Here is a 7,566-nt window from a genome sequence, read left to right as displayed (position 1 = left end):
CCCAACTTGGAAAGTTCGGAGATATAACTAGTGGTCCAGAATTTCCCAGGCACTTGGATATGCAGCGCAAACAACAATTTGGGCTTGCACCACGAAAAGAGTACTTGCCGAAATGGGTTCAAATGTATCTAATAAACAGAATTTCTAAATATAATTCAATGCATCGGAACTTTCGCCAACTATTTAAAATTTTCAAAATTCTTGCCTACTCAGATTCAACCGGCTTAAATATAAATTATTTTTCTACAGATCTTGAAAGACAAACTAGTTTTGAATATTTTAAAACTTCCCATTGTAAAATAATTTTAAAACGATATATTTCATTTGGAATATTTTAGTGACGTCAAGCACCCTTCCTCTTGTGATAGAGACACTTTCTAAATCAGGAAATTGCCATCCTCAATCTCCCGTTCGTTCTTTGACTGCTGCCAAAAAAGATTGCGCATAAAATTTCATCGATAAATATATACCTTCTCCCTCCTTTATGACCCACATACACACATTATTGGTAAAGACTTTGTTATTGTCAAACACAGAGGTCATAAGGGTCAATCAAATGTTTTGAAATAAAGATTTGCGGTGTCCACAGACTACGTGACATTTGATAGATGGTTTTAGGTAAAAGTGCAAATAGAAAATTCCTGCCGCTTCTCTCTGAGCTTTAATTTTATGCGCAGTGTTGTCGGGCAGTTTGCGCAAGTCAAGTTTGTCAAGTATTGATTGAAATTAAGCTCCCCTAGGATAGGTAGGTCCCGTTCGCAGCCCTTCAGTTAATATTTCAGTTGTCCCCTTCAGCCAATAGACCATTTCGATGTAAAAAGGGGGGTAGGAAACCCTCAGTATCGGAACATACAGGGGGGTTGGTTGATACATTACATTGCCGTCTCTGCTCACACTCTCAAGACACCCAAGCCTACAGCGCAGGCGCCAAAAAGCGGGATGGATGGCAAAGTTTTACTGCTGCGTATTTCCCTCTTAGTTGCATCGAAATGGTCTATTTTGGTCCATTTTAGCATGGACTTGCTATTTCTGAAGTAATTTATCCGATCCTAGCAGAGAGAGAGTTGGGGAATGCAGAGATCCTCGTTTACATCCCCCGCTTCGCTTTTAACAGTGCTGTGAAATTTCGACTAGATATTAAGTTCTAGTGTAGCAGTTTTCGTTGTGCCAAAGTACCCAGTAAAGGATTTTCTTAAGATCCATGATTTTCGCGTCTTGCTATTATTTGGAAGATGGAATATTGAGCCCCCAAGAGAGCGCATTCCCAACGTCGCTGAGAGTCACTGGTGGGATGACTAAACACGCGTTCAACATAGTTTAGTTTTCATTATGGTGGATTTTAAATCATTCTCATCATAAAGGGTGATAATTAAGAATTCATGACCTTTTTAATATTGAAGCTATAGGGGCTTGGGCAATACTGTCATGCAACGTCACACGTGACGCTAGCTTCCACTCACGTTTGAAATTATACTAGAAGAGGGGGGGGGGTCAGAAGAGGGCTAATGAATTCAGCTTCCCCTCTACAAAAGAAATCTAGAATCTTGGAGGAGAAAGTTGAGATGGAGAAAGGATAATGAATATAGCTTCCTCTCTACAAAATAAATGTAATAGAATCTTCTACCACATCTCGCTTCTCTCCTCAAGTTAGAATGATGGTCAGGGACCGAGCTAAGGTCGAATCGCCGAGTCCCTACTGGACTTGAAAGATTAACGAACGTTTTCGATAAACTGATCTACTGTGATGAGTACGAAGCCCAATATGGAACGATAGCTTATGGCGTATTTCGGGAAATGCCTAACGTAAATCACGTATACATTCAGTGTCGACATAAATATTCTGTTGTTATTTGCAAGTAAAACGATGATTATTATGGCCTTAAAATAATAAACAATTTACGAACATTAAACCAAATTTTACAAACTTATATTTAAAGCAAAAGACATTCCCCCAAAATAATCACAGAGAAGCATTAAAACTTATCAAACCAATAAGCCTTAACTCACTATCACATTGCAAGACCGCTAATGGCCTTCATCCAATTACATCACCATTCACATACAATTACCTACCTTTAAAAGCTGATGTCCTGTTCCTGGAACACTAACTTCAATTACTGCGAAATTTATTTCGATTGTAATTGTCCTCGAAGAGCGCGTGTTAAGTTTTTAATTGCACCAATAATGTACTACCAATGCCGAGATTAAAACGCGGCACAACACGCGGTTACTAACCATACACGGCAAAAACGCGACCCGATGTCATTAACTTTGGTTAGTTTAATAGCGTTTCCTTTGGGTCCTCGCGGAGCGCTCCCAAGGAGCAATAAAAATGGTAGTAGTAGTTTCCAGCTTCGTTAAAGACTGTTTTTGAAGAATAGGATCTCCTAGTTTTATTCCTCCATGGGAGCGCTCCGCGAGGACCCAAAGGAAAACGCCATAAGGAGAGAAGGAGGGGGGTCGAAGTCCAAAAATAAAAACTGCTTCAAACATAGCGGAGTTGCGCAAAATGAGAGACCGACTCTCCCCCCTTTAAGATTGAACTTTGGTAAACGTGTCAACTTATAGGGGTGTGGTCAGGGTGCCACCTTATCCCTCACGTGATGTACAGCTAACTAAAACACTGGAAATAATCGGTAATTAAAACCAATTCTATTAAATTAATGGCGTTTTCCTTTGGGACCTCGCGGAGCGCTCCCATGGAGGAATAAAACTAGGAGATCCTATTCTTCAAAAACAGTCTTTAACGAAGCTGGAAACTACTACTACCATTTTTATTGCTCCTTGGGAGCGCTCCGCGAGGACCCAAAGGAAAACGCTATAAGGTTTATATATTCAAGCACAGACTTTGTATTTCCAAAAGAGGACCAGAAAACGCGTAATATTTTCGACATGAAAACACCGACGAGCATATAGGGGAATACATCACATCTATTTCCACCCCCGCTCGCGCCGGTGCCTAGCTTTAAACATAGCAGTGAACTTCGCCCTTTTCGAAAGTCGGGGGGTAAAATAGACCATTCCATTTTCGACAGGGGTGAAGAGAACTTTACAGGGCGTAGGGGCCGGTTAAGAAGCACCGCTAGAGGCAATGCGAGTCGGATAGGCTATTTCCTTTTAAAGTTATGTCGGATTGTAAGCTCTTTAAAGGATAAATAACTATTAATCTTTGCAGACCTAGCAGTTACCTTAAACTCCTTTAAAAGAACGATTACGACTTACGCTAATATAAAAACCATTCCTGTCATTAATTGCAACTTTAATTGGTGTCTTGACAAAAAGAAAATAGATTGTTGTGAACCACATGTAAATTTAATAATACATAGTTTTCAGACTTAGAGGATTCATACAATTTACACATGGAGACCAGACTTCAGGTGTTACAAAAGGATACCAGACTCTGTGGTGCAGTCAAAAGCCAGGTCTCCTTGTGTAAATGGTATGAGTTCTCCTAGTCTGAAAACTATGAAATATATGTATGTACAAGCAATATCTTGTTTTTATCTCACATTCTACAAATAAAGGATTCCCATTCATTTACTACCCTGTCTGTTTTGTTCAAATTAGATTCTTTAGGTGGGAAAAATGTTCGGACGAAACATGACGCAATCGAGCTAACAACAATTTTCTTTATAGCGATTTCCACTGACTGCTCGCGGAGCGCTCCCATGGAGCCATATAAATGGGAGAAGTAGCTCTCGGCTTCGTTAAAGACTGTTTTTGCTAAATCAGGGTCTCCTATATTTATTGCTCCATGGGAGCGCTCCGAGAGCAGTCAGTGGAATTCGCTATTAATCTTTAACAAGATGTTATGACGTCAAATTCACGAGACTAGGCGAGAATTCTGTCAATTAAAGACGCAAAGAAACCAGTTTGGGAATTAAATAAGAAACTGGGAAAGTTTTATCGGGGTATTTCAAGTTGGGCAAGCAATTAAGGATGTCCGCGTAAATCTTTTACGTAACGTTGCTTTCGAATTACGTCAATTGACTGACTGTTTAACGGATCGTCGCCTTTTAGAATTCAAAAACGAGTTTTCAATAAAAATAAGTTTAAATATATCCATTGATGCCCACTCAGGATTTAATTCGTTTGCGATTATGAAGACTTTCCTTAGAAATACTTGGTTGATAAGCAATTAGTTCCTACAAATAGTACCATAACTATACCTACTTAATATTGTTTTAATGGTAAATAATTTAAATAATTGTTCGCGACATTGGAATCACCAAAAGAGCAGGCAAATAATCCTATACATAGCTTTCAGAATAGGAAGATTGACACCATTTACACACATCAGGAGGCCACGCTACTTGGTGGAAAAAGTCCAGTACCAAACTACCAACATAGAGGATATACAGCAGAGGAGTACACAGTTGTATTCAGTTCTCGTAGATTTTTATTTTGGAGCTACTTCCGGATGTGCACTCGGTTTCTTGTTAGACACGTGGTTACCTAAGTTGTCAAAATATCACTCTCCGCCTCCATAGAGGATATATAGTAAAGTGGGCGACATTTTTCAACCAATAATGATATGTCTTATTTATTTATTATTTATTTATTTGCTACTAATAGTACATATAAGCCACTAGGGCTCGGTTAGTACCTCAGAAAAAAAAAGAAAAAAAAATAGTTAAATTTGAATATCAGTATTAAGGTAAATTGTACAGGGAAAACACCGGAAATAAATTGTAAAAATTTGGCGCGATATTCCCTTATGTATTGATGACGGCTAAAGTGTCTACTCCTCTAATGTATATCCTCTATGGTACCAAGTAGCCTCGTCGTTCAGACTTGGAAGGGATCCAGTTCAATATAGAGTGCTGTCAGAAGCGCCGGTGTGACGTCACCCATGCTGTTTTCCCATAAAGAAAAAACGGTAACTGTCATGGCCGCCCATTGCTAAAGGCAGACTCGTGACGTTTAACCTTGGATCTGACGTCACAACTGACAGCACTCTATAGAACAAACGGGCTTCCTAAGAGAATCCTTTCACTTTCCAAGGTTAAATTTTACTATACTGTGTCAGCCATCTGGAATACATACAGCTAATAGGAAGTATTGTGCCCCCAAATATATAATGAAATATGTTAAAATCTATGCCGGTTTTGCGGGCCGGGCTTCAAAACTATCCGTCACGCGTCATAATTCTGACGTATTTCTAACTGGGTGATTTCATTGGCTGGTAGCAAAGCCGGTCGGGTTCGCGTGCTAGGTTCAACGCATAACGAGATAGATCATCCGCGAAGTAAAATTCGTTATACGTAATGATTACCCTATAGCTCTTCCCACAAACTTCGCCTAGATACGTTCAGAAAATGGCTGTACGAAGATTCCTATTAGCTGTTATGTATTCTCGCAGCCACGCGTTAAGGCATTGAAACGTCAGTTTCTAAAAGTCGACAAAAGTAAGTGTTAGGGAAGTGAAACAGGTCGATAACCTGGCTCTTTACCCGAATTCCCTTTTCTTTCCGATTCCGAGAAAGAGTACGATATTCTGACTCATTCTTCCTCCGGAGTCACGCTCCCGCATCCTCTTTATTTACCTGAAACACTCGGAACATCCACCCACGTAAACAATTTTATATTTGTACAAAAACAAATTTGATATACTAGGTGGTTTAGGTAATGAAGTTAAATGGCTCATGGTATATGGTCCTCACACGAACTAATCATTTTCCCATCGATAATGGGCACTAAAGGAGCTAGAGAAATTTCCTCCCCCATTTCTTATCTCAAACCACGTTTCATTGTTGCCAGTATAGAGCGTCTCACTTTTGTAACTGAATAGAACAGAACTACAAGCTTATATCAGTCTGTTGTAGATAGCGATTGAATTGAATTGCACTCACAAAAGACTGGCAACACTTATCCGCACACTATCTAGTATACTCAAGATGATGTAGAATTTTGATAAATGAGGTGTCAATGGAAAGCTTCCATCCCAGGAGTGACAGAAAAGCTATTTGTTTGTAACCTCGGGATCACAGGGTCAGTAAATTATAGGAAAATATGATTTTCATTGTTTGTTTATTCATTTCCTCTTCATTGTTACCTCTGATTTGGTTAAAAGAGGTGTTGATGGAAAGCTACCATCCCCGAGGTGACAGAGAAGCTATTGGTTGGTGACCTAAGGATGACAGGATCAGTCCTTGTTGGTTTATGCATGACCTCTTCATTGTTACCTCCGATTTGGTCAAATAAGGTGTTGATGGAAAGCTTTCGTTACCGGGCCCGAGTGACCCTAGAGTCATTGGTTTTTGATCTTGGGGGTTACAGGGATCGGCAAATCATCGAAACAAGTGATAACCATTGTTTACTTATAAATGCATCTGTTCTTCACAGTTACACGTGATTTGGTCAAACGAGGTGTTTTTACCTTAGGATTGACTATCGGTTTTTGACCCCAATTAGGTCGCGAAAACACGTATATTTCAATAAAATCACCACAAATATCTCACCGTTTACTCGTTCATTAAATAGTAAAGTTATTAATAAAGTAAATCTACTTCAGATTATGATTTTATCTATTTGCTTTCTGTAATGTGCACATCTAATATAAATGATTGTGCCTCATACCCATACATCCGAATGTATTCCTGGCTTCTAATAGCTAAACCACACAGAAATTCTCCTTGCCATAGTAAGTTGACACATAATAAATAGTTGATTCCTCCGTTATCAATAACCTGGCTAAATGAGGTTTGCAATAGTTGCCGCGATAAGCTATATTAAAATAAATAAAAGTTTATTTTTAGAACTAAGTGATTAGGTCCAAATCTATTAATTTCTTCCGAGTAATAGAGATATCTTTGACAAAATGTCTTTAAGTACTTGGGGTTCTTTAACTTTGTGTCCTCGTGCTCTGTGGGAAATTCAGCATGTGTTTTGATTTAGATAATTATATAATTAAGTGTTTGAGGGTTAATTTTTATCAATTTGGAATTGATTTCGATAACCATGACGGTTTAGCAGTGACATACTTTCACCAAGGTCTTAAAATAGGTATATTGGTCTAAAAGATAAACCGCTCCTGTTCAACCGCAACTAATTTATTCCACGAGATTTAACCGAGGGGTCCGACATTTACACGAACTCCCGTATCGCTTCTCGTGAAATCTTTCATACAAAATCACGAAATCTTTGAAGAAATCTTGAAATCGAAGAAGAAATTACTAAAGTTTTGGCGAAATCAAAGAAGAAATCACTAAATCTTTATCGAAATCTCGAAATCAAAGTAGAAATCCCCAAATTGCGAAATTACGAAATCTCGTACGTTTTTTTTTGGGGGAATGTCGGACCCCTCGGAGTTAACTTTATCCTACAATTGCTGCGTCACCACATAAAATTTTAAATTCCTTTAAAGGTTGTTCAGGATATGTAGCCTTGAAATTTAGCTAGAAATTGGTGTCGTTCAAGTAGCTCAAAGACTCCTCTAATGATCATTGTCATGATATAAGATTTAACATGACAATTACAGTAAATCTCAGTGGAACTGCTCGAGCATCCGCTGCAGAAGTACCATGATTGGGCCATTTAAAGAACAAATATAAACAATTCCATTAA

Source organism: Phalangium opilio, unplaced genomic scaffold, assembly GCF_054372755.1.
Source record: "Phalangium opilio isolate 3A_F unplaced genomic scaffold, DU_Popi_V2 ptg000329l_1, whole genome shotgun sequence".
NCBI lineage: Eukaryota > Metazoa > Arthropoda > Arachnida > Opiliones > Phalangiidae > Phalangium > Phalangium opilio.
The sequence above is the reverse complement of the archived record's forward strand: the minus strand, read 5'-3'. Positions refer to the sequence as shown.